At 50.3% G+C, this 27,413-nt stretch overlaps 1 long non-coding RNA gene across 1 annotated transcript in view; it reads right to left on the bottom strand.

The window, feature by feature from the left end:
- Window positions 1-26,931, bottom strand: part of LOC306655218 — a 34,691-nt gene extending 7,760 nt beyond the window's left edge. Inside the window, exons 1-2 of the long non-coding RNA XR_013762239.1 lie at window positions 26,704-26,931; window positions 1,393-1,455 (exon numbers count right to left, since the gene is read on the bottom strand). This is a non-coding gene — a long non-coding RNA (uncharacterized lncRNA). The remainder of the gene's footprint in view (window positions 1-1,392; window positions 1,456-26,703) is intronic.
- Window positions 26,932-27,413: the final 482 nt, after the last annotated feature.

Here is a 27,413-nt window from a genome sequence, read left to right as displayed (position 1 = left end):
GCTAATAAATTAGGAAGGAGACGTGAGCTGCAAAGGGACAGGCTCCCCATGGACGAATGGCGGGCAGGAAGGCAAGTCTGTGAGCTCATGGCAGATGGGGCTCACCCAGTCAGACGGCTGCGCATACCACACCTGGCCACTCAAATACAGCCCCACATAATGAGAAGCATGGCAAAACCCCCACACATATACATACACACCCATTTCATGATGCCCCCAAGGGGGAGGGTTGGGGCATTGAAATGTCTTGCCTCTTACCAACACCACTCTCTAGCTCCTCATTTTACTGTATGCCTGAACAGGCTGCCATAAATAGACACTCTCAGCCTGACACTGACAAGCAAACACAAAACATACACCACACACACACACACACACACATACACATACACACAGAGGCAGTCCTAGACATACACACTGATGGTGGTATAATGAATGTGGGACCTCAAGTACAATCAGTGTAAAGCCCACACTACTAGCTGCCCCACACTGGGGTGGCTAAAAGGTTATGGTGTGGCTGTTGCCAACACTCCAGCAACCTCCTCCCCTTATAGCACTGCACCACAGCACATCACACCATCACTAGGACAGCTGCTGGTGTAGGAGGTGAAGTAATATGCCATTCAGGAAGAATGCCAGATGGAAGAAAATGCCTCCCAAGACCAAAAAAGTTTGGAACTGGTTTCAGTCCTCAGTCAGGGTTGGTTGAGTGAACCAGATTTTTTTTTAATAGTGAAAGAAAGGGTACTCAAACATCATTTTAATGATCCTGTATCATGAAGTTTGGGCAAAGTGGATTCTTGCAGTATAACCAACATGTTGCAGTGATTTCTTCGTGCTGTTAAAATAATTCAGAGGATGAAGAAAAAGAAAAATGGTTAAAATCTTGGAGACCCCTTAAAACAGACACCTTCCCAGAGTAATGGAAACGTACTAGGCTGAAACATGAAACAATCAATATTCAAATGTTTTAAACAACAGAAAAGAAATTTCATATGTATCAACCTAAAAGGCACTGGTTCCAAGAAGCAGGGTAATTGCCCTTTTTATTTTTAAAATTAATTTTGTTATTATTATTTTGAGATAGGGTCTTGCTATATTACCCAGGCTGGCCTCAAACTCCTGCGCTCAAGTGATCCTCCTAACTCAGCCTCCAGAGTAGCTTGGACTAAAGGCCTGTCACCAAGCCCAGTTGTCATTTTATAATGTCCTCCCTAAACTGAGTTATTTTCTTCCCGGAGAAGAAAAAAATAACAACAATATAAGACCCAAATCTGGCTTGGACTATCTATCCATCCACAGCCACAATGACACATTGCACAGAGAGATCAGAAATGCTATTGAAAAGAACTGTGAACACACACATGTGGTCCATGTCAAGATGAGACCCACCTTTGGATCTTGCCATAGAGTTCCTGCTTCTCTTTTCTCTGACTTCTGACCATGGAGCATGTCCTGGAAAAGAAAGAAGGTACATGAGAGGGAGAAAAGAATGGGAAAAAGGACAATTGTGCACTGGCTCCTCCAGCACAGGAGTCTATGCACCACTGCCTCGTGATTGAGGCACATACTGTCAACTGGTTACCATAGTTAAATCCAAAGTCAGTCTCTATGCATGTGTCATTCACTCAGTGAACCACCTGCAGGTCTAAGCAAGGGAAGCAAAGGGAGCTAAGCTATCTTGTGTAGGGAAGGTCAAATTGCAGCCCGCATTTGGACACTCATTTGTCCCACTGCTCACTGTCACAGAACTCAGAGTACATAATGTCTTTCTGGGAAGTCGCCCTCACCAGGGTCTCTGGGGTTTCCTAGAGAAGGAAAGGTCAAAGGTTTCAGAAACAGTCCAGCACTACTATGTCTCCCTACCTGCTTCTCACCCGCTCATAGTCTGTTCCAAGTATGCTCATCTTGCCCAGGGACAGAAGTTGATCAATCCATAATGAACCTGAAGTTTCCCTCAGATTCTCTTTTTGGTCAAGAATCTGGGGTTCCTTTCAAAGATATGGAACAACTTTCCACGTAGCCAGAAGTGATGCCTTAACTGATGCTATGCAATAATGTATAAGTTTTATCTTACTTACATATACATATCAACCTCAACAATGAAACCACCAAAGCAGTAGTAGTTGTAGTAGTAGTGTAGTATTAGTAGTAGTTGTAGTAGTCATAGTAATGATAACAAACCCATTTACCTTCCTGCTCCTGGAAGGCAAGTGAGAAAATGGCAGAGCCCCTTGGGGCTTTAGGCTGGTGGATTCATTTGCAGGACTGGGACCCAACCCACAGACTACATGGAAAACTCTTCAGAGCTCCAGCTGTGTAGACAGAAGGCAGTTGGGTCCCTATTACTGCCAACTTATTTGCAGGCCTGCTTACAAACAACTACACCAGAGTCCGGCCTGAGTAGAACTGGGATAGAATTCCAGTCTTGATGTTCCAAACAGCATTGATTTCTTCTAAAGAGAAGAAATCTTCAGTACGTGAATTCATCCAAAGATGATTTATTATCTGATTATATTCAAGATATTTCCTACCAGCCTCACATATAAAGCTCAGTAAGTTACTGATATTCTGATTCTTAAGATCAAAGTTGGACAGGGATGTAGCTCAATGGTAGGGTGCTTGCCTAATATGTGTGAGACTCTGGGTTCAACCCCCAGCAAAAAAAAAAAAAAGAAAGAAAAGAAAAAGAAAGAGGTTTTTAAATGAAGAAAGGAAAACTATCTAGAATTGGCAGGATCTAGAGAATTAAAGTTTTAGCTGAAATTAAGTGACAGCATAAGGTCACGATGAAGAGCATGAAATGGCCTCTGTTTTACCAGGCTCTTGGGACATGGAGAGGTGCAGCGAAAGAAGAAGCCATAAACTGATGGTAACTGTCACACCCACAGTGCCTGCTAATCCAGCACTCCCTTCCCTCAGTCTGGCTTTCCTGTTCTGGATGAATATATGAAATTCTATATTTCACAAGCTAAAGTGCTGGACCAGGGACTGTGGTTTCTGCTTCTGTGTCCCCAAGGCTTTGCTTGACACATAATGCACAGTCAATAAATGTTGAATGAATAAATGAGTGTGGTAGAAAAAATACAATGTGGCATGGGAAGACTTCCAATTCTTAAGCTCCATGGTTTCCTTGAAACTGGAAAATGGCTCAGTGGCCCAGTCTGGATCTGTTGTCCAGGTCAAGTGCCATGAGGTGACAGGGCCAGGGTGGGTGTACCTATTCAGTTCCAACTAGCCCGGGTGGTATAGGGCCTGGCATCCCCCATGCCCTCCCTGTCATCCTCAGTCTTCATCATCTGATCTGACCTTCTGTACCTAAATCTCGGGTCCAGCAGATCTCCTCCTTGATTCTCTACCCTGACATCTGAACCTCTGGTCAGAGAGTTTTCGTCTCCAGTGGAAATTCTCTGTCCTGTTCTCTTGAGAGCATGGAAGACCTGATTAGATATAGGGAATCAAACTGATGCATCCACCTCAAAACTTCCAGAGCCTAAGTCAAAACAATCTACCCCTGATTCTATGCATTCCAAGGCTCTGCTCCTAGAGGTCAGGGAGCAGGTCAAGGCTTCTACCTGCAGCAGAGTTTACTGATGGTCAGTAAACACCATGACTTATTGTCAATTAACAGAGAGCTAAGCTGGGTCCCTTGCCCACTAACCTCCAGGGCCTTCACTCTATGACACACCAGTGAGACGGGGATACAAATTGGTAGTTCTTTCATTTTAGGGGGAGGGGGCAGTTCTGGGACCAAACTCAGGGTCTCGCCTATTCTAGACAAGTGTTAGAAAGGAGAGGTAGTGTGCCCATGGATTCTCAGCTAGGTCAGAGAGACCCCAGAGCCTGTTGCCCTTTGAAACACACTACTTCTGCCTCACAACACTGAGATCTCTGAGTCTTTGATCCAACAGTAGAAAAGAGTGGACTAAAATGGAATACAGGAAGATATAAGTTCAAAGGGCAAGGGTGGCTATAAACTTCAAATTCCCTGTCTTTACTCTCCCTCTCCCCAGCACTTGTCAAGGAAATTATGTACCTTCAGAGGTACTGACCACCTCTCCTGGCTTAGGGAGATAGCAGATAATGTGCTGCCAAACTGGGCAAATGAAAGGAGGCCTGACATTATCTGCTGAAGCACAAGACAAAATAGGACAGGGACCACTTTTCCTCCTCCAGAGGACAGTAGGTACTACCTCAGGAGGAAGAATATTACAGAAAATAAAGGCCAAGCTCCCCCTCAGCAGCCATACTCCCTTGGTATTATAGGCAGGCTGGCAGACTTGGGCCACTTGATTTTAGAGTAAAGTGCAACGAGGCTAGGATGTACACTGACAATAAGGAGACAAGTCAGGACTGGGTGGGATGCTTTCTACCCCTCCAATACCTTGCCAAGGCTCCCTGCAACTCAGCACTGAGCTTTTCCATCTAGATTCTCTAGATATATTGCAAGTCTGAAATAAGAGATATTGCAGAGGTACTCTCTAGCAACCCAGGGAACTCATGCTAATTCCCAAAGCCCATTCCCTGGGAGTTAAGGACCCACTGGGCACGGAAATGCCCTCCTATCTAAGAACTCAAGCTTCTGAGACACACTCCATGCAACCACCCAAGTGGCACTGGCTTAGAAAAGTACAGATCCTAGACTATGTTTACTACTCTTTCTTCTTGCCAAGAGCCAAGCCTCAAAGAAGGCATGTATGCAAAGTGTTAGCACTGAGCACAGGTGCTCAGGAAAGAGACCCTATGACCATCATCATGACTCATCATGATCTCCTGGCTGCCCATCCCTCACCTCTTATATGGAGCCTGCTTTTTAAAGACTCTGGATTCCTGGAACTAAAAGACCCTTAACCCAGGGTTTCCCAGGCAGGAAACTGGAGCTTCTGAGAGAGGCAGGAGGTTGGAAGGTAAGACTGGCCCCACAGCCTGGGGTGCTTTGAGATCAGAAGGCTGAGCGGAGCCCCTCTGCCCTCTGACAGCAGGATGAGCCCAATGTCTCCCCAGAAAATCTCTCTGAAAACCTGAGGCCTGGCATGGAGCCAGGGCAGGAGGCCTCTCTAAGAAGACTCTGGCTCTAAGCCAAGGTGCATCCCAGAAGCTCGAGTTCACACTGCACAGCAGAAGCTGAAGGGAGGAGGGACACCCAGGAGAGTGGCAGCCAGGAGTCCTCCAGCCAAAAGAAACCTGCTGAAAGGGGATTTGGCATGAACCTAGATACACTGTCACCTTCCTTGGGGTTCCTGCACATCTAGGAGTCTATAAAATTGCTACTGGGTTTGTGGGGGAGCCATCTTGTCATCGATCTTTGTGCCCACTCAAATCTGATTGGTGCATGGCTAAAGCTTCATCCAAAGGCTTTTCTGGGAGTGACCCATTGGCTCTTTTACCTCCACCCTAAATGCTAAAAAAAACATTGTTGCCTGCAGATTCAGGCCACAACTTCTGCCTCCCATATCTAGGGGGTAATCCCCATTTAAAAAGCTGTCCTAGGCACTCCCAAAAGGCCCTTCAGGCCTGAGGCTTTCTACCTGCCTCCACACTGACTTTTCCATGGTCCTTTGTGCATAGATCTCTCTGTGGCCAGAGGTATACAATTTCAATTAGAACTCTCATTAAACCATAAGAAGAGGGCTGGGATATAGCTCAGTGATGGAACACTTGCCCAACATTGCCCAACATGTGTGAGGCCCTGGGTATGATCCCCAGCATATGAGAGAGAGAGAGAGAGAGAGAGAGAGAGAGAGAGAGAGAGAGAGAGAGAGAGAGAGAGAGAGAGAAAAGGAAGAAGAAGAAGAAGAAGAAGAAGAAGAAGAAGAAGAAGGAGGAGGAGGAGGAGGAGGAGGAGGAGGAGGAGGAGGAGGAGGAGGAGGAGGAGGAGGAGGAGGAGGAGGAGGAGGAGGAGGAGGAGGAGGAATAATGAAGGGAAAATGAAGAAGAAATATGCATTCCCCCACCTCATTTGTAAATTGAACCCAGGGGTGCACTATCCACAGCCTTGCTAAGAGATAGGGTCTTGCTAAGTTGCCCACCCTGATCTCAAACTTGTGATCCTCCTGCCTCAGCTTCCCTAGTAGCTAGAATTATAACCATGTACCACTGCGCCCAGCTGAAACAGGTAATTTTAATAATATATCTTACCTAACCCAATATTATCATTTCAACAAGTTGCATGACTGCATTTCATGAGCTCAACAGTACACATGTGATGGGCAACATAATGGACAGCACTGCTCTCAACTCCAGCAACCTCTCCCATTTTCAGATGAGGCAATGGCCCAAGTAGCTATGGAAAGGGAACTAGGATAGAAAGGGAAGGCCTAGACTCCACCTGTCACTGGATCCATTAGCCTTTCTTTTCAGACTCCAAATACATAGCCATTGCCTATGACAGATGATTTTATGATCAATCAAATTCAGGGATACTACAACATAGACCTATTTGAAACAGACAACCCAAAAGCCTGTAATCTCAGAGGCTTAGGAGACTGAGGCAGGAGCAGCATGAGTTCAAAGACAGCCTCAGCAACTTAGTAAGGCCCTAAGCAACTCAATGAGACCCTAAGCATCTCAGCAAGACCCTGTCTAAATAAAATATAAAAAAGAGCTGGGGATGAAGTTCAGTGGTTGAGTGCCCCTGGGTTCAATCCCTGGTACCAAAAAAAAAAAAAAAAAAAAAAAAAAACAACCCAGAGGGGAGGAGTAGAAGTGGATATACTTATCATTACAAGGTTTAGGGGCAAAGACAGAAGGGATACTCTGGGAGAACTCTGCATTGGACCCAAGTCTTATTGAGGACCCTCTGTGCCATCTCTGCTCAGGCCACCTGGCTTCCATGGCCTGTAAATACCCATGTTCCAGTACTGGGGTCTGGTGGATTTTCCACATCTCCCTGGAGCAACTACCCACAAAAGCTCCTCTCTGCTTTAGAAGGCAAGAACAAGTCATGCATTTACCCAGTGTCTCTAGTCTTCTTACTCTGAGTCGCCATGCCAACACACAGTCATAATTACCGAGGAACACGTCAATAGTGGCAGCATTGACAAAGACACTATATCAGGGCCTGTGAGCTAAGCAAGGTCAGGCTCCTTGCAGCCCCCCAGCTTCCTGCCCACTTCCTTTATTCCACTCTGATCCATCTCTTTCCGTTCATTCTTTTTTCCCACCCAGATGGTCTCTGATTATATTTTCTCTGCAGAAAAAAGGACTACAGCTCAGCATATAAAACACTTTTATAGCAATCAGGAGACAGGTTCTCTTTGAGTTCTGATTTTAACTTGTGGGAAAAGTCACTTTAACATCCCGGCCTCAGTTTTTTTGCTGTGAATGGGGAGAATTATCTGGACATTGACTATTCAGCAAGTGGAAGCTGATAATAAACCTTCTAAATTCAGGGGCTGATAAGTGTCATTTAGTTATTTCTGAGAGTGTCTGTATGATCAGCACCAGAGGTACAAGGAAACAAAAGAAGGTCCAGATCAGAGAAGGAGTTGGTTCTAAAACCCCAGGGACAGTAGGGCTTGTATCTCCCCCTAGAAAGGGTAAAAATCCCAGAAAAGCAGCCAGGAAGAGCTGAATGGTGGATTCTATCAGATTATGAAAAGACGAGTGGGATGGATGAAAACTATCAGGCTGACAAGCATCCTGAGGCCCTCAGTGAGAAACAGGACATGCACCCATTTAAAAAGAGAGGTCTGAAAAAGAAGGCAGACGGCCATCACCAGAGCCCTACACAAGAGCGCCCCAATTTCAGAACACCCAGTGCACCAACATCTGAACTTACAAAGGAGATAAATTGGAGGCTGATGATTAGCATCACAAAATGATTATTCCCTTTGTAAAAGGCTTCACTGCAGGACTGCTTTAAATAGTGCATTTAAACCATGATCTGATTTGCTAAATTCGATTTATACACATCTACTGACTAAGCTGGCGTGCGGCTGTATTTACATGTCTTCCCTAGGCACAGAGGAGGGGAGAAGCCAGCCATTATTTGGGGCCTTTAATCCTTGTAGACAGTAACTAATCTGGGGAGCTGAACCCTGTTTTTCTTCCACAGCTGGAGCTTTAGCTCTAAACTGGCCACAATTTTCCACCACCCTACTTTTCCTGTGCAGACCCTGTTCAAAGGTGACTCAAGATTTGGCCAGTATCTGGTGTAGCCTTTATAGCAACTGGGGTGCCCCACCAAGAAGCATACCCTCCCTACTCCCAGAAGTGGCATCTTTCTTGTGCAGATATTCAAAGAATTTGGTCTATAGCAGAGCCATTAAATTTATTTAGCACCTACAATAATCAGGGGTTCAAAGGCTACATTTTTGGAGAATTTACTAATAGGAGCCACATTCTATGATTTGTATTTAAGCCAGGAAATCAAGCCTAGACAGGTACAGAAAGAGGCTGGCTCTCCACCCAAGCAGGACAAAAGAATGGGCTCTCATGGCAACTGTACTAATGCAATGGGAAATCATCTTTGGTTCACCTAAAGGATTTGTAGTTCTCACAATCCCCTGAGACACAAATGACCCTTTCCTGTGAGGTCCAATAACGTGACAGAACAGTCAGGAGTCAGAACCATAGCCCAAAGGGGAAATATATATCTAGCTTGCGCCCTTTGCTATAGAGAGAGAAAGAGAGAGACAGACAACACACACAGAGAGACATCTAGGGAACTGATAGGCTCAGAAATCCAAAATTCAAAAATACAAAGCCCCCCAGAAAACTGAAGTCAGGGTCTCCAGCTCTACTTTCACTCTCATCTCAGTACAAGGGTTTAGCCTCAGTCACTTATCAAATATTTACAAATATCCACAACAAGAATCCCAGACTAGCATTAGGAATTGGGGACAAAGAAAAGAACAAGGCAGACTCCAGGTCTAAAGAATTTTTAGTAGGGATGAGGAGTGGTCACCATGCCATGATTAAATGATCTCCCTGTTGGGAAGGCCACTAAAGTCTGGCCACAAGAAAATGGGGACTGGACTGGGAGATAGGACCTCTGATCCCAGTTCTTACACTAGCTAATTCATGACCTTAGGGAAAGTCATTCAACCTCTCTGAGTCTGGTTCCCCATCTGTGACATATGCAGGTGACCAACATAATTGTGGAGCTTTTAATTTTATATACATATTATGCAAGAAAAATGTTCACCTCTGTAAATTCTTGATGAGCTTCTTTTTCTGAGACAGAGTACAAACCATCATGTTTTCTTTGTCCTGGCTGCCAGGAAGCTCAGAACAAACATAATATTCAATCACTAAGTTTACTTTAGGTCAGGACTTCGGGCTGGGATGGTGACAGGAGAGCCCTCATATGTGAGGTATGGTTGAGTGGCCTTGGATTCAGGAGAGGCTTGATGCTTGAGAGATGACATCACGAAGGTGATAAACCCTTCATTTTTGTGTATGCATGCATGTGCAGAAGCTGAGGTTAAGCACCAAAGCCTCAGGAGGACAGGACTCAATAAAGACAAACTAATCTTGAAGTTTCTTGGTCAGTCTGCACATAAATGCACATATGTGGTACCTGCTGTAGGGAATCCACGGGTTAAGTGAGGTGGCTCAAAAGACAGTTATTTTGTGTTGAGGTTGTAGCTCGGTGGTAGAACGCTTGCCTAGCCCATGTGGACCACTGGGTTCAATCCTCAGCACCACATAAAAAGAAATAAAAATATTGTGCCCACGTACAACTTAAAAAAAATTTTTTTAAAGACAGTTATTGTATTTAAATTATTCACCCAGGTGGAATGCAGGCACAGGAGGCAGAAGAGTCAAACTGACTTTGGGCTGAGGTCTGGAGGGGGCCAGATGCTGCACCACGGCAGTAGCCCCACCATCTTCATTGGCATCTCACCCTCAGCCCACTCAGGACGGTGAAAATGGGACTTCTGGCGGGTCCCCAACACCAACTACACTTACAAGACTTCTGCCCTCCTTGTCTCAGGACCACACCTCCAGGAGCGCGGCGGGCTGCCACTGCCTGGTCGCCACTTCCGACCTCACAGTTTCAAGAAAATGCGGACGTTGTCTTTACACCTATTAATCCCTCGGAAAAAATGCCCGAATCGCTCGCAGCTTCAGACTCCATCCAAAACACAGACCTCGTTCGGTAGACGAGCCCCTCTGCCACGGCGCACCGCTTGGGGCCCGGGCCGCTGGGAGGGCTGTTCCCGGCCGGCCGGTGCTTTGTGGCCGGGTAAGGCGGACTGGTGCCCTTCCCCTCCTTCCCAAGCAGTCGTGACGAGCACTGCAGTCGCGGCGATACAAATACGGGACAGAGAGGCGGCGACGGCGAGTCCGGGAGGGAGGTGGGGGAGAGGACGGCGACCGTTCATTCTCGAGGCCTCCGGGTTAATTAACATCGGGAGGCCCTGCCCGGCGAGTAGCGTCAAGGGCCCTGCCCGGCCGGGCGCTCGAGCCCTGGGCCGCCTCCGAGGGCGACGAGAGGAGGGTTCTGCGGGCCCGGCGGTGCTGCGACCCACCTTGTGCCCACGCAGCCATCTTGCGGCCGCTCATCGCTCTCAAAATGGCCTCCCGGGCCCGCCGCGCGCCCGGCGAACTGTACCGCACCGCGAGGGACTCGGTCGAAGGCCCGCCAGCTCCGGGCGTCGATTTTGCGGTCCGCCCTCTGCGGTCCAGGGCAGGCAGGGCGCTGCGGCCTACCCAGACCCACATCGCCCACATAGCTGTGGGTGCTTCTGGTTCCAAAGGCCGCAGTCCCAAGAAGTGCCCTAATGTGACCAAGGTGTGAATGCTAAGAATGGATTCTTTGCTTAGGCTCTCGCCACAGCGCGTGCGGCTTCCGGCTGGATGCATGACACTCTCTTTTCGGCAGCCCCAAGCGTGCAAAGCACTAAGTCCCGGCTCCGAGTCACTCTGAGGCCAGCCCGACCCCGAACGGCAGGGCGCAGGCAACCGCGCCTTTCCCAGCGGATGGCGACCGCGCGCCTCATTGAAGCGCCCGCTCTACTGCGACGGGGAGAGCCTGAGTGTCAGAGAAGCCGCCTCGGAGGCCAGAAACATCAGATCGCGCTTTTTTGCATACTGTGTGCTATGCGCTGTGTTCATAAGCCAGCAGGTGTGTTATTAAAGCCATTTCACAGGTTGGGTTAGGGGAAGACAGTGGCTCTGGGCCTATGGAGGAGGAGGGTCGCCTTTGGGTGATCCAGATAAAAACAGCCGCCCTGCCAACATGATCCTGTCATCTCCCAACTCTCAGGCCGGCTGTTCTAGACACTGCAAGGCAGAACGGCAGTGCAGGCAACCAGCTGCTCCTCCCACACTCTGGCTCCGGCCACTCACCTCTCCTCGCCCGCGCGCCCTCCTACGAGCTGGTGCTGACGGCGAGTTCGTGCTGGCTAAGAGTGCGCCGAGCGCAGGCGGGAATCGCGCGGGGGCAGGAGGCACCTGCAGACGAGTAACTGTAAAACAGAGCAGAGACATCAGGCGCCTCCCACGCCCAGCCAGAAGCGTGCCTGGGTCCATTTGGAGGTGCCCTCGTGGTCTGGTGGAGGTGGTATGGCGGTGGGGACACACGTGTCCCCCAGGTCACGATCAGCCTGGGGAGACTGCCGCGTACCCTCCGCGCCTCAACTACACCCGCCCGGGACGCGGGAGGGAAACCAGTTAGGGTACCAGCCAAGGAGGCAGGTTCCGTCAGCCCTCAGAGTGTGCACGTGTGTTGCTTTGACTGGCCCACTGACAGAAGCGACCTTCTGCTCGCTCGAAGCTGGGGCTTCGGAAATGGAAGAACGAAAGGTAGGACACCTGGATGCCCCAGGGACACACAGCGCATCGCTGAGAGCCTGCCCGCGACCATACCAGGAATAACGTTGGTTTCTCCCATCGGCGCCACTAGAGATTCTGAGACAAGGAACACGCCAGAGCATGGACCCCAGGTCTTTTTCTGGAAGGACCACTGTTAACAATTTCGTAACTCCTGATCAGAACTAACGTGGGCCTCCTGGCGGTGATCCCAGCCCCAGCACTCTTCGAGACAAGTCAGTCCAGACCTTGGTCTCTTCAAATCTCTGAAGACACTTACAGGTTCCCTGGCCAGTCAACCAAGCTCAGAACTTTATACCTGTCCCTCCCTTCCTCCACTGGGCGCTCCTTGAGGTCCTGATTCTTTTCTCATTTTGGCGCCCAGCAGGTATATCCAGTGCTGAGGGAGGTAGGCAGCTGTGAATCCCTCTGTGACACGTTTGGCATCTATTGGGGCAATCACTTTGCCTCCCTCCAGTGGGTGGAGTTTTGAATTTCAGATCCTGACACTGTGTGCACCCTTTACCATTTGAGCTACCATTTGATCGGTGCCCACTGTATGCTGGGGATTTTATGTGTATATTTTACTTAATTCTCACTTGATTGTTGGAGCTACCTTCCCTATTTCAGCAAGAGAAGCAAATGTGACTTGTAAAAGACACACTGAGTTGTAAAGTACAAGCATGTGAAACAACCCTGCTTTATAAGTGTAGGCATTCTTCCCCCAGCCCCCAGTTGCTGCCCTTCTGGATTTTAGGATGTGAATTTAGCTTATTAATGTGTTCCTGGATGATACTGCATCTTCCAACCTAGTGCCTGAAAGCAGGAATTGTCACTCCCAGTAGCAGAAAAAAATCACACCAGCAAGCCAGTCCTCCTGCTCTCTCTATGACCAGGAAATTTCTGCAATCCTTCTGAGTTCCATTCCTCTTTAGCATAGGTCCAGAATCTTAGGAACCCAGAGAAGTCTCACCCTGGCCAACAATCCACTCCTGATTTTTAAAATTCCAGTCTACACAGTCAAGGAAATGGGTGACCTGTATTATTATTATAAGGATAATCTAAGAAGGAGAGAATGAGATGCATTGGCAGGAAGGACTTGATATTTTTAAACACATCCCCAAGGGAGACCTGAAGGGATTCAAGAGCTAAAAAGAGCATTCGAGGAAACGCCCCTCTCTACTCTGCATATCCAGGCAAGAAGCTGTAGCTCTCCCAGGCTCCCTTCTGAAAGATGCATGTTCTATAAATGACGTTAATGTGACGTTAATATTTCTTCTTTCCAAAGAAACCTCTGTAAAAGATAACCTCCATTTAAAATAATTATGTCTATTGGACCTGAGGTGAAATAAATAAAAAGCAAAAGTAAAACAAAAATAATAGGCTTTTTCAGAAGAGGGCCAGGTTCACAACCCCCACCTGCATGCAGCCTGAGATAGCAAAGAGGGCAGCTGTAGGGTGAGATGGGTACAGCAAGACTTAGGAGACATCAGGAATGGGAGTACTAGTGGGGACAAAGGTCTGCAGAGGCCACATTCTCCAGAAAGCAGAGAGAGGTCTTTTACAAAACAATCCCAGGTTGATAGTTTAAGACTAGCCTACCCAGGAGGGTGGCCATCCTGTCCAAACTTCCTTCCAATTTGCAACCCAGCTCTAAACCATCCAGAGAGAAAGCCCAAGAAGTGCCACACTATACATTTCTTTAAGTCACACAGAACTAGGTTTGACCAGAGACAGAGGAGAGCAGTTCTGTTCACAGCACCCCCTAACTCACAGGGGGAACAAAAAGTAGGTTGCAGGCTGGGGAAGGGGGAGTGAAGCTGACCAGTGAGGGGCTCCAGTTCCTGCACAGATGGAAGAAGAAAGGAAGTTCTAATTAGCACAAACCCGGCACCTTCCATTAATAGCTCACCACCAGCTCCTGGATGCCGCTAAAGGCAGCCAAGTTGGAATGTGTGAGGCTCACCTGTCCCCTGCTCATTAACAGACCTGGGTGAGAACAGGGTTCTCCGGCAGGAAGCCCAGCCCAAACAGCTCCCCTCCCCCAAAACCTAATTACGGATTTGACTTCTGAGCCCATCTCGGGGAGAGTGTTTAACCCAAGTCCAGTGCTCCCGGACATCAGCTCAGCCAGTCCTCCAAGGACTGGCTCCCTCCAGGCTTGAAATAAAATTGTTTTAAAAGTGCTGGCATACATTCCATTTAAATGAAATTCTAGGTAAGTAAAACTAAACTCCAATAAGAGACATCAGAAGAGAGGCAGACAGAGGTTGACTGGGAAGAAGCAGGAGAGAAGTTTATGGAGAGAAGGAAATGCTGTCTTGGGTATTGATAACATGGATGTAAATCCATTTGTCAAAACCCATAGAACTGAACACCTGTAGTCTATTTCTAGATAAAAATTGTACCTCTAAGAATAACGTATGTACCGAATATGAATGTGGGTTTGTATGTCACACACATCTACATACAAAGGTGTCGGCCCAGGACTTGATCTCTCCATAGCCTGCGATCTCGCTGATGTGAAGGTTCATACCCTTTTCAAGGGTCACAGTGGAGAAGGGGGCCAGAGCAGATGGGGAAATGGAGCTGTGCACATCTCACAACCAAACAGCCTTGGCTGGCTGAGTGGGGAGGAGGAACGTCTGAATTGAATCAATTAGCTGCAGAAAACTTCAGAAAAGAAGTAAGGCCCTTCATAAAAACAAAGCCCACTCCTTAATCCCCAAAGGCAATCCTCTCCCCGATTCCCATGGCCATTCCTCAGTAAACAAAGAAATCCCTCCTTCCACATCCACACCTCAATATTCATTATGAGCTGACGTTTGAGGCTGCATTCCAGCCTCCCAGAGTGCCCTAATGACTGGAAACCCAAAAGTAAGGGTTCGTTCCTCTCTCTCTCCCTCTCCCTCTCCCTCTTTCTCTCTCTCCCTCTCTCTCTCTTCATATTTTCCTTTGCCCTTTCTACAGCAGTCTGTTCTTTCCTTCTCCTCTCTTCGTTCCTTCAAATTAGTGAATAAAGCAAACCCATAGCAAGCAATTCAAAGCGAAGACATCGCTAACTCTACTTTGTTCATTTATTTTGACAAGTGCAGTTTAATTTTAATTATTTATGATAATACTTCATAGTAGAGGAGTAAATGTGCTGGGGTATATTTGGTAACATTAATGAAGTCTGCCTAATAGGAACCTTCACTCCAGCACCCCGCCTGGAGAGCTGATGCTGGAGAAGTGGGGTGAGACCACTGGTCTGTGGTAAGAGTTTGCAATTTTTTGTGGGGATGGGGAGGGGGAACTTAATAGGTCTGAGAATCAGCAAAGGGAAAATTAACCTGAATCTGTGGATGGAATATATAACCCTATGATGGCAAGCCCATGATTGTGTGTTGATGTGGACTGTGTATATTTAAACACCAAAAGAGCAGGCTTGGTGATAAGGCCAGGCATGCACACATGCCACGTGCATATTTACACAGGAGTCTCAATGTGCAAATCAGCAGAGGCCCAAAGAAATTACACTCTGGGCAATTAAAAATTGAAATAAAAATAAAAATGGGATACACAAGGTTGTGTATCTCTTCCAAGCACCTTTCTCCTACTTAGGTGCTTCAAGTGGGCAAACACAGGGAAAAATCTGGAAGATAATAAAAAAGGTAGGCAGTTTCTATAGCTGGTGGTTACATTGGAACTCTTCCCTCAACACACAATAGACCATGAAACACAAAGTCTCAGTCAATGTGACATCAATTTAAGTGGGGCTGGGGCTGGGGATGTAGCTCAGAGGTAGAGAACTTGCCTAACATGTGATAGGTCCTGGATTGGATCCCCAGCACTGCAAAATTAAATAAGGTTGATTTTTATAGCTTCCTCCACTCTATAAATATAAGTGAACAATTCTGCACATAGTCTATATACATACACACAAAATGGGTATATTATTTACATTACTGCACAATTGTTTGGTCCAAACAGATAGGTATCTGGTGTACCTCAATATTTGTGCCATAATGCATTTACATTTAAACAATCTACAATAATAGATTTAAGTCATAATACAATCAATGGTTGACTTCTGAGGCTGTAAAGAAATGTTTGACCCTTTATTGAAACCAAAAATAATGAGTATCACATCTGTGTCTGCCCATGCCTGGGGCAATTAAGGACATTAAGACAGAAGTGAGTTTTCTTTTGTTTTGTTTTTCTCCTCCCTGCTCCCCCCCCCCCCCCCCATACTGGGGATTGAACCCAGGAGTGTTTTACCACTGAGTTGCATCCCCAGCCCTTTTATTTTTTATTTTGAGATAGTGTCTCCCTAAGTTGCTGAGGCTGTCCCTAAGTTGTGACCCTCCTGCCTCAGCCTTCTCAGTAGATGGATTATAGGACAGAGGTGAGTTTTCCTGCAACCAACTGCACCACCTCTCAGGATAGAGTGGAGGAACTATAGCTATTAACTTTATCCTTTCTGTTTTTTTTTTTTTTTTTTTTTTTTTTAATGGATGAAAAGAGCCTCTTCCACAACTAAGGTGCTCCAAAGGCTAAGAGGAGAGGGCTCTTTTCTTGGCATAGCCATGTGTGCAAGGTTAGTAGCGAAGCTCCAGAATTTGCCACCCCTAAACAGCCCCTAAACGTAAGGTGCTTCACAACTCCCTACACTCCAAGTAGACAGGTGTCTTGGCCAGTAGAGCAGCATCATCAGTCCAAAGCACCTGGTTCCCAGCTTTCTCGCCTGGCCCGAACTCTTCCAACACTTTTCCTTAAAGCCGTGGCCTGGCTCTGGCGTGGGAAAGGCGGTTTGGAGCTTTTCACAAATCTAGTATCCCCTTGAACCAAAACCAATTAGCCTGGCCCAAGGTCCTGTCATTGAGGCCCTGGCCCTCTTTTCAAACCCCTGCAGCTCAATTGCGGTGAGGGGCTGGCCAGTGAATGCCTGGACCACTTAAAGTGGTGCTTAAGCCGGACCAAGCTGGAAGGAAGGAGCCAGCGCTATAGGAGCTGCAGCAGCCCATTCTCAGAGCCACTGACCAAGGTTTTGTTCCAGCCACAGCCCCCACCCTGGCTCTATTTTTAACAACCCTCCCCTCCTCTCTGATTCCCAGCTGTCTGGAGGAGAAATGAAAAGCTGGCTCTGGAAGCTGCAAGACACCCAAACTTGGCTGTCCTGGGTAGAAAAAAAAAACCGAGGTTTTGAGTCCTGCCCCCACAGATCTTATCCTTTCTGCTCAGGGAGAAGGAGCTCTAATGATGATAGAGCACCCACTGTATACTTGATACTTTCCATGGATGCGCCTGCACAGCAACCCATCTTCTGCATGAGAAAACTAAAACTCTAGGGAAGTGACTTGCCCAGAATCACAAGACTTAAAGAAAGGCACTTTGGGGGAAGCCTCAGGGGCTTCTGAACGGCAGTCTTTTAGGAAAAAAGAGAGAGAGAGACGAAGGCAACAGAGAGACAAAGATGGGTCTTGGACCAAGATGAGAAAGACCAAGAGGAACTCATTCTCAGAGAATGGGAAACTTCAGGAAAAGCCGCTCCAGGACAAGCCCAGACCCTTTCCAAGGCCCTGTCCTCACCAGTCACTTTCCCCCATTTGACCCCGCTGAAATGACCCTAGACGGAATGGTGTGAGAGTGGGAATAAGGTGCCAAAACCTTCTTTCAATCCACCTGGCCCCACCTTCCCTTCACACCCTACGAGGTGGAGTGTAGATTCGCCCTCTGATGGGTAGCACTGCCAGGGCGCCCTGGCCGTCGCCATGGTGACGCGCATCCCACCCTAGGCCAGAGCTGATTGGTCACTATATCGTGGCTCGCGCGTGTGTGGGGGTGGGATGGGGGTAGGCTCAAGTCAGGATGGGATGGGGGAGAGAGACACCCCCCACACACACGCGCGCGGTAGAAGCCAAGGGGGAAAGGAAGGCTATTAAAATGGCGCCGCGGCCTCCAAAGGGCTGCTGCTCAGGGTGCGCATACCCGGGTTAGAGAAATCCCGGAGGTTTTCTTGACCGCGTCGCCTGGCCTGGGCTCTAGAGGGTGCATGAATCCCGCCAGGGCTTACGACTGAGCCTCCCCGCCCGTCCCGGACCAGGGCGCCCTGGCCCGCACACCCCAGGGGGCTGGGCCCGCCCGCAGCATATTTGGGCCGGAGCGCAGAGCAGCGGATTAGCCCAGAGCCCAAAGCCCGAAGACCCCGCGCGTTTGGGGTGTGAGGGCGGGGCGGGGCGGCGGCCGCGCCTCTAATCCCAACACTGCGTGTGGGAGCGGCCGGATCAGGGAATTAGCGCTGTAACTTCGGATTAGTAACGCTCGCTAAATGAGCGCCTAATTCCGACCCTTCATGCTTTTCAGCGTCGCGGTTGGGTCCTGGGAGGCCTCCTGGCCTGGCTCCCATCGCATTCTGGTCCCATTTTCCCTAGGAGGTCGGACTGCGGCGATGGAGAACTCCCTGACCAGTTTAGATCAGGCCTCTGGTCGCCACAGCCTCCTTTCCAGAGGTGCTCACTGATACCAGCTTTTCATTGGCCGGGGCAGAGGCCCATCTGGTCCTACAGCGTTCGAGTTGGGACTTCGTGGACCAGGGAAGAGGAAGCCCTCGATGCTTCACCTACCGCGGTGGCTGCCCTGATCCCTGCCCTGCCAGTGGCCTACTGTACTACGTTTGGCAAGTCACTGGGCCTTTTCGAAAAGCTCGATATTTCTAGGTGTAAAATGAAGGGATTGGATAATGAGCATATTTGAGATCCCAACCAATTCTGGCTTCCAAGCTGTAGTTTAACCTGCGTTCTCAGGATCCCCAAAGCCTTTTCCGATGGAGTAGTGCAAACCGGAGATAAAAGTGATTTCCAAATTTGGGGAGCCAGTGACCACAGGAACTACCGGAATGGAGGTGAGGAAAGGTTGAGAAGGCCCGTGGCCCTCCTGGCTCGGGCAGGCCAGAGAGGTTAATGAACAAGGTGCCAATTTTGAGAATGTACCTGAGCTTCAAGTGTTCAGAGGGGATCTGAAAATTGCTTTATTAGGGATGAATACTCATACACCAGTCCAAAATTGGTGGTGAAGGCCTTTTCTGGTAGGCGTTGGGTGGAATACAGGAGATTAGGATCCTTATGCTTGCCCTCCTCCCCAAGGTGTCCCTATCCTTTCCCTAAAATAGGAGGTTCGCTTCAGCAGATTTTCGTAGAAAGCGGAAAAAACTCTGAATTCTCCCAGGCTCAGATTCCTCCATTAGATCCCCAACTGGGGTTCAGGCTTGCTCAGACAGCAGGAAAACCTGTTATTTTAAAACAGTCATCTGAACTGTGTAGACGCAGTTGTGAGGCTGCAAAGCCACCCAGGTTTCTGAAGGACTGATTCTTGCGAAATAGCAAAGGAATAGAGATAAGGGGAGGAAAAGATCCAAGTTCCAGGGTTCAGGGCTTGCCCAAGCCCCAGCACGGGCCATAAGAGATGCAGGCATAGAGCACAGGACAAGCCGGCGGGAAGTGCTGCTCTGGTTTCCTTTGAAATGAGGTCACCATCAGCGCACAGTCTCCCAGGTGTACTGGGAAGGGAGGGCCTGCCCAAGGGATACTGCCCATGGCTTTGTGGGTCCCCAAACACTGAAACATGCTAGTCACCCTTTGATAGCCTCTAGCCAGAGAGACTGGTCATTTAAAATGAGGGTGGGGATACAACAGGGCTCATGAAAACCTTCTCTGTGATTATTCTGAGGAGAAAAACTGGTCACAGAGGTAGGAAAGCAACTAACTTTTCCTGCCTTATCTGTTGTTTGTTTTTATTTTTATTTTATTAGCAGTAGTTAGCACAGACACTCAGTTTGAAATTCTAAAAGCAACACAGTGAAAAGTTTCCCTCCACCATCTACCTCAGCCTTACAGTTCCCTTCCCAGAGCCAATAGTGTTCTCTTTTTGTACCACTGGAATTTTTACATTTTACACATGTAAACTTTTCTTTTCAACAAAAAGTTGAGAAGGGGAAAGATAGAAAAAGATTTCTATGATTATAATGGAACTGGGCAGGTTCTGGGTAGGGGTCGGGAGAAAACCAACCTTATAAATAACTGAGGGAGATGTTCTGGGGCATGAAGTAGGCCAAGATGGAAGTAAGGTGACCTATGGCCCAGCTCTGCACTTTTGAACTGTGTGACCCTGGAGGACTCTATTCTGACCCCCAGATCTGTTTCCCCATGTATACAAGGGAAAGAAGGTAGGAGGTCAGGTTTGAGTAGTGGCTCAAGTCCCTCTCAGCCTGTCTGTCATAGTGCTCACACCCAGACTGCCAAGCCATCCTGGAGTCTGACCCAAAGGATACTTTGTATCCTTTCTTTTCTGTAGCCTGTTCATATCTGGGTTCATATCTGGGTCTACATTCACTCATGGGGGAGCCCAGGTGGTTTCCCAAGCTGCAGGAGTCTCAAGCTTCAGGAAGAGTCAAGGGAGGAGAGGGAGGAGATGTCAGGAAGGAGAATGACCTGAAGGCAAACAGGACCCTCAATAGGTCCCTAACGCTGTGTGGGGCAGGGACCCCCATACATCAAGCAGGCACATCCCACTCTGCGTGCCCAGCTAAGAGGGGCCAGAGCCTGAGTGGCCGGTGTGCAGCATTGGGTTGCCATGGGAACGGAATTCAGATTTCCCCCAATTGCTTTTTTATTTGCTAGACATTGTAATACATCTTATGTTGCCACATCGTGGGGCAGGGAGGAAGGGAGCTCGGAACAGGGCCTGCCAGCACCTTAACCACTTGGGGAAGTTAGGGAGGTGCCTGCCGGGGCAGCTCTGCCAGGCCTGGCTAGAGGCAGCGCGGGACCAAGCTGGGTCCCTCCGCCCACCCGCCAGCTCTTGGTTTGTATGCAGGGCAGGGCCGGTCGGTCGGGGAGGGAAGCCCCCGCCTCGGCCCCTTGCCATTGAGCGCACTCCCCGCCAGTTCTGCTCCGCTTCACGCTGCACACAGACCCCCCAACTGCACACAAAGGCAGCTGCCAGAGCCGGTGAAAAGTGATCAAATTATCAAGAACTTGACCTCACCGAGGGGCGAAGCTCCAGCAACCCCCCAGCCGTATGCTAATGGTGCTCAGGGGCTGACTCGTCGAATAATTCGATAAAGGCCGCATTGTTAGCGGCAGGGCAGCCCCCTGCCCACCCCTTCACTCTCCCCCACCCCACCCCCTACGGGTCGCTGTCTCTTCTCTCACTGCATTTGCATCCCAAAATCCCCGTCCGCGGCTCCGAGCGCGGATTGTTCCTGCCTGATTTATGGGGTGAAGGCGAAGGCTGGCGCCTTCCCCGCCAGCGACCCCTCTGCAACCCCAGCCCCCTCTCTTCCCCCAGCTCGCTCCACTTTGGGGTTCCAGCTCTGGCGCTGGGGACTGGGGCTTGGGGACAGAGAAAAAGGAGTGGGGAGAAAGCTGGCAAGTTCCTCCAGGGCACGAAAAGTGTTCCCGGAGAGTCAAGGTCGGATACCTGGTCCGGGCGCCGCCGCTCCGTCGGGCTGGAGTCCGCTGGGCGGGCGCTGGGCTCCTCTTGGCTCCTCTGGCTCGTGCGGGCTGGGTCTGCCGGGTGGGCGGCCGATCACACGCAGAAGTTGTGAGAGTCATTTCTACTTTCGGTTATCTAGCTTTATGACGGCTCTGTGGCACTCATACAGCTAGATAACCAAAGAGAGAAACGGGCCTCCCATCGCCACCGCCACTGCCGCGCTGTGGGCCCCACGTGCCACAGCCGCCCGGGCGCAGGGGCCTGAGCGGGCGCAGCTCCCGGAGCCCGGAGCGCACGCGGAGAGTCAGAAGGGACGGACAGACACACAGATATACTGACTCCCCATCCGAGGCCGCCAACCCCCGCCCAGTTCCCTTCCTCCCTCGCGCTCCCGGCATGTTCCTCTCCGAGTCCATATTTCGTGCGTCCGCACGCCGGCGCCCGTGGCCGGCTCAGACGGCATCCGGGGGCGAACGGAGGGCACCCGCGAGGCGCGCTTCTGCAGCCTCGGGCGCCCTGACCGCCCCCAGCGCACTGGACTGCCAGCCCTCCTCTCGCAGGCTAATCGCCCCGCGGGGAAGTGACGTCAGCCCAGGGATCGACCAATCACAGACTCCCATTCAAATCCCAGCCCCCTTCCCGCGCTTGGCACCACCCTGCCTTACAATGGCCTCGGCGTTCACGGCTTCCGCGCCCCAGGGCTAGGGGAGCACCCGCTCTCCTCTTGGAAGCTTTAGGGTTGCGCTCCTGGGTGCGCACTCTCTGGCCTTTCTTCCAAGCACTTCTGCCTTCTTACAAAGCTTGAGGAAACTGGCAGCCAACGCAGGGCATCAAAATTAGGGAGCCAAGTGCGCTTGGGTGAAGAGATTGAGGGACGTGCCTCGTGGGGCATAGTGAAGGTCTCTCCAGAGCAACGAAGTGCGCGCTTTGGACAGCCGGAGTCATTTCACCTTTAACTTATCTCTTACGCTCCCCCTGCCCAACACTTAGCAGTAGATCCAGCACACACGATGGAGACTGAGGGTAGAGGAGGGATTAAATGTCCAGATGTATAGGGATCAGTGTCCCATACATAGTAACTGACTCGCAGAGATCCCTAAGCCATGCTACACTCGGACTTGAACCTGGCTCTCAGAGTACCAGGCCACAGAGTCCCTCCTCTCTTGCTATCCCTAGGTACGGCTAAGTGTAATGCAGAATGTGTACCGCGGCTGGACAATGTCCTAGCTCCTGATTAGAGTCCTCGGCTCCCGATTAAATTCATATTCCTCGAAAAATGAAAACATAAAGCATGCCTCTGCCATCCTTTTCTGGCTCTCAGCACACACCTGGCCCACTCACTACAAGTGGTAGCAACAGAGCAAAAGGAGTGTCACCTTGGATCTCCCAGAACCACCTCAGAACTAAACCTGGAAAAAGAACTGGTGGCCCCATAACAGCCTTTCAGATGTGAATGGCCAATGAGTGACCCTTCTTGTTCACCCCATCCACCACTGCCTCCCTCCTTGCTGCTGTGGCTACCCCCCACATTGGGCGGGCAGATTCACCTTCACTTGCCAGCCATTCCCAAGAGGCAAAGGATTAAATGTGAAAAATTCAACACCTGAGCTCTCAGATGACCCCAGAAAAATCTGAAGGCCAAGAGCTAGGGAGATATTCAGCAGTAGTATAGATTGCATTCCTGGATTCCAGCAATTAATATAGGGAAGTCCCTGAGACTCCTGCTGCAGCAGTAGCCCCAGGAGCACCGCAGCCTTGGATCATGGTGCCCCTACAGATCTATTTTAATGGGACTTGGGACACTTGCCCACTCTCAGCCAGGCAAACCCCTGAATGATTGGTTTGAAGAGGCTGAAAATGGGTGATTTGGAAAGGATTTCATGATTTTTCTAAACATCCCTTTCTTTTGTATTCTCCCTTAAATGACACACCTGAATTTTGTCAAGTTCCAGATTTTGTCAAACACCTCTTTCTCCACCGCTGTTTCAGATTTGTTCTATTTTCATGCTGACCCTAAATCCAGGGCAGGCTGCTTCCTGCTCCTATCCCAGCCAGCTTGTGACCAACCCATCCTAGCATTTACATTCCTTCCTCCAAATCCCATTTTGCAGACACTTCCTTTTCTCCAGAAGGCGAGCAAGGGTCAGACAGAGCTGAAACAGCAGAGAAACAGAGGCCAACCAAACACCCGGCTCAAGAAGAAACCTCCTGAATTTGGGCCTGAGACAGTTAATATCAAAGGATTTCCATAATTGGGAGATGCCCCTGGCTTCCCCTCCTCCTACAGCTCTAGGAATCCACACCCTCTTCCTTTCTAGATGTGTGCCTGTGTGTGTGTGTGTGTGTGTGTGTGTGTGTGTGCATGCGTACACACACATGTAGGCAGCCTCCTGAGCCCTAGTCCTTCTGGGCCACCCTGGGGTGGGGCTGCGGAGGCAGGGAGGGGTGGTGAAGCTTGGTTCACCTGAGAGAGAAGGAGAGGAGAGGGGGATTTGAAGGGAAAGAGAGAATGAGGACCGAGCCCCCTCGGAGTGTGATTTAAGTAAGATGCTGCACAAAATGGCTCCTCAGCGAGGCTCACAGTAACAGCAGCGGGCGCAGAGGCCCAGCCTGCAAGCCTAGGGCTGGTTGGGGCTCTGGAGAAAGATTAAAAGCTCAATTTGGATTCAGTTCAGATGTGGGAGGCCACTGTCATTAGAGCCACATCTCAGCTGCCTTTTTGGGAAACCAAGTCTCTTGATGGGGAGTGGGGAAGGCCAGCTAGGGAGAAGCTCCCAGACCCTGTTTGAGTGAAACCTGTCCTGGAATTAGTGACTCTCTCTACTTCCACCTTCCAGTACCCAGGCACTGTAGTCCTATTCTCAGGAAGGAGGCCACAGCGAGACCAGGCCTTGAGGTCATGGGCTGCAGAAGGAGGCTGTTCTGGTGGGTCAGGGTAGCTGTACTTTCCATGGCCCAGCAGCTGGCCATCAGCATCCACACACAGCTAAACAGGGGCCTGGGAAGCCATCCAGGTGGATACTGGGCAGAAGCACATTGTGTGGGGTTGGCATTGTCAGCTGAAGACAGCAGGCTGCTGGGCAGGCCAGTTCCAAGCCCAAATGGGGAGAACCCAATGAACCTTGGCCCTGATCTCCTCATCTGCACTTCAGGCTGGGTCTGGGTTCCATGTGCTTCTCCCCATGCCAAACCCCTGGCCTTGGCCTACAGCCCCAGAATAATACCTAAGTCGGGGAAGCGCAGGCACTAAGTCTGGTTGGTCACTGGCTAGCCAGACCAGAGCACTGGTGCTGAGAGCCATCTACTGGGCCTCTTTTTCTTGCCCTGAACTTCTTCTACTCAATGAGATCCCCAAACTGAGTTTCAGGAGCACATGCAGCTACCAGGAAAAGAGAATAGTCAGCAAGAGAGAGGCTGGGTAACTAGGCACCTTTACCAAAAACCAAAGACTCCATTTTTCATTTTTCACATTTCCCCTCCACTGAGGGACAGAGAGCTCCTTGGTTTTGAGCCCCAACATCCGTATCTACAGAAATGCCCAATTCTGCAGCAACCGCATGAGTACCCTGTATCCCTTTAACTCAAGAAACCTGAACAACCTTCCCTCTCACTTGGCCCATATACCCTTCTAGCAGCCAGCCTAAGGCAAGTGACTGGTACTTTGCCTGTGCGTGCACACATGTGTACAAATGCTCTTGTACCCACTGGTGAGTGCCGGCTACTTCAACACCCTGCTGGCTTTGGTCCAAGTTCCTGGTTCCTATCAATAGTTACACAGTTCAGTACAGGGGCCCTGACAACCCATAGGAGGGTGTCTTCCATTTCAGAACACAGAAAGTTAAGTGATTCAGTGAAAGGAGAGGAAGCACTTCCTATCCTCACCAACAACCCTATACGGACACCCTTGTCCAGCAACCATAACTGTCTAGATCCAGAGGCTGGGAATCTGAAGTCGTGGAAATAAGCAGATGCAATCACTTGGCCTGCCATTCAGCCTAGAACTAGTGCTCCTTTTCTGAGCCCCTCTGAGTTTTAGTAAGGAAACAGTACCTCCACCCACAACCCAAGTTAAGTCCAGGGTGCCCTTTCTCCCTCCCTCCCTCCCTCGGGTGCTCCTTCATCAGGTCCAAACTTTGATTCAGCTGATTTTCCTATTGTTTGGAGGCTGGAAATTCTGCTAGTTGAGAGACCCAGGGTTGAGCCAGCTCAGATGGAATCTGGCACCCAAGGGTCCTCCACATCCACCTTCATGTACAGTGGCCAGTTGGTCTGTAGTGCCCTCCTCAGCAGGTGAGGTGTAGGCAGCTGGGGTTGGGAATCTGGGGAGCCCTAGGCTGAGCAGGAACCTCAAAACACCTCTTCTAAAAAGGCCTGGGCACAGCAGCCACTTATTGTGAAGGCAGGCTCCAGAGGCAGACCCTACATAATACACTATATCTCAGTGCCCAAGTAACCTACCCACCCTGTGGCCTCTGTCCTTGTTGAAAGCCAGACCCTTTAATTCCATCCTCTTCTTTTCCATGGCTTAAGAATTAACTTCCTCCAGAATATGGGGGCTCAAAAGGGATCTCCCCTTCAAGCTCAACACCTGGATGTCTCCCTGGCCACAAAGGCTCACAGTGTGCATTTCTGGATTCATGCACTGCTCCTATGATCTGACCTCGGAGCCTCTCCTAGCTTCTGCTACATCCCTGTTCTGCTTGGGCCAGCATGGACAGTGTTCCAGCTCTCTCCCAGAGAAGCCCCTCACCACAGTCTCAACCTCCCTGGCTTCCTCATTCTTCCCCAGTTCAAAACAGGCTAAGCTGGAGGAGGCTGAAAAGTCGCCCACAGACAGATCCAAAAGGCCTGTTCTGGAGTACAGAGTGGGGAGCAAAACAGAAAGAATTTCCCAACAACTTCTCATTTCAGAGGGGAGAAAACACGTCATAAATCTTGTCTAGATTGGGTACCTGTGTTGCATTTTTCTCAAAATATATTTTTCAGGAAGCCACTTTTTAGATTATTTGGGGGTCGGGGATAGAGATGAGAAGGAAGAGGGAATTCAGAGGTTGGAGTGAGGGAGGACTCTTTGGACTTCACTTCAGAAACATTCTCTCTTATTCCAAACCAGTCTGCAGTCCCATCACTTCCATTGTACCCCATGCCCTTCCCCTTCCTGCACATCCAAAGTCCTCATCTCTGGGAGCTTCCCACTGTCCCAGGACCCTTGACCTTGATCTTGACGGCTTTTGGGAGATGACTGATCCCTGCCTCCCACCAATAGTAGAGCGAACCCCTTATCCCGCCCAACAGCAAAGGGAAGCCCTGAGCTGCAAGCCGCCCAAGGGGGCCAGGCAGGGATGCCCCAGCCCCCTTTCCCAATCCAGCCCAGTTCCCTGGGCTGCCCTAGCTGAGGCCACCGCCCTGGCGCCCGAGCCCTCTATACCCAACCTCGCCGAGACACAGCGGGCAGTGGCACTTACGGACCCGGAAGGGGGCCAGGGCCCCACGAGGCGACGGCGGGGGTGGGGCGGCTGCGGCGACGACGGCTCCGCTGCCTCTGATCAAGCGAGTCCCCAGGCTCAGGCCCAGCTCTGGTAGCCCTCCAATCGCCCCTGCCCCGGCGGGCACATGGCGGAGAGCTGCGGGAGGCAGGCACCGAGCGGTGGCTCGGGGGCTCCTGGCCGCGCGCCGCTTCTCCGGGCTCTGAGCGGCTCCCAGCGCCGCCTTCTCGGGCGGGCACGGCCCGCAGTGACGTCAGCGCGGCTCCCCCCGCCCCCTCCCTTCACCCCGACCAGCGCGGAATGGAGCGGGGCCGAGGCAGGCTGGTGAGGGGTGCCCAGCCCTGAGCCCCAGCCAGTCCTCCCGCCTCTCCGCTTGCCTCTAGCCTTTCCGGGGGAGACGGCGCGGTTCAACCCTCCCCGCCAGCCCACGCTGGGCACCACGGAGCTCACCCTTAGCCACCAACGAACGACCTGGGAGGTGGTGGCGAGTAGCGCGTTGGAAGCCTTGCTGGTAGCTTCAGGCTCAGGGATCCCGGCTGCTTTGGGAAGAATGGAGAGCTAAGGGGAGAGGGGTGTCTATGCTCTGGGCGGGAAGGGGGCGCTTCATATTTTCCCACGATGTCTTTATCCATGATAGGTTGGACGGCCCTGGGGTCCCCATGTCAGTTCAGAAGGGATATTTAGGGATATTTC

The sequence above is a fragment of the Sciurus vulgaris genome (assembly GCF_902686455.1).
Source record: "Sciurus vulgaris genome assembly, chromosome: 2".
NCBI classification, from domain to species: Eukaryota; Metazoa; Chordata; class Mammalia; order Rodentia; family Sciuridae; genus Sciurus; species Sciurus vulgaris.
This window is presented reverse-complemented; position numbering and strand designations above follow the sequence as displayed.